Source organism: Physeter macrocephalus, chromosome 21 (genome assembly GCF_002837175.3).
Source record: "Physeter macrocephalus isolate SW-GA chromosome 21, ASM283717v5, whole genome shotgun sequence".
In the NCBI taxonomy this organism is placed as follows: Eukaryota; Metazoa; Chordata; class Mammalia; order Artiodactyla; family Physeteridae; genus Physeter; species Physeter macrocephalus.
The window spans coordinates 93,363,402-93,363,882 of NC_041234.1; the positions used below are offsets into that span (position 1 = coordinate 93,363,402).

Here is a 481-nt window from a genome sequence, read left to right on the forward strand (position 1 = left end):
AACACAGAGAAGAAAAGGACCTACAAAAACAAACCCATAACAATTAAGAAAATAGTAATAGGAACATACGTATTGATAATTACCTTAAACATGAATGGACTAAATGTTCCAACCAAAAGACACAGGCTCGCTGAATGGATACAAAAACAAGACCCATATATATGCTGTCTACAAGAGACCCACTTCAGACCTAGGGACACATACAGACTGAAAGTGAGGGGATGGAAAAATATATTCCATGCAAATGGAAATCAAAAGAAAGCTGGAGTAGCAATACTCATATCAGGTAAAATAGACTTTAAAATAAAGAATGTTGCAAGAGACAAGGAAGGACATTACATAATGATCAATCCAAGAAGATGATATAAGAATTATAAATATGTATGCACCCAAAATAGGAGCACCTCAATACATAAGGCAACTGCTAACAGCTATAAAAGAGGAAATCGACAGTAACACAATAATAGTGGGGGACTTTAAC

General features: G+C 34.9%; 1 protein-coding gene across 2 annotated transcripts in view; it reads right to left on the minus strand.

The window, feature by feature from the left end:
* Positions 1-481, minus strand: part of LOC102974379 (uncharacterized) — a 28,176-nt gene that overhangs the window by 19,188 nt on the left and 8,507 nt on the right. The window lies entirely within an intron of this gene.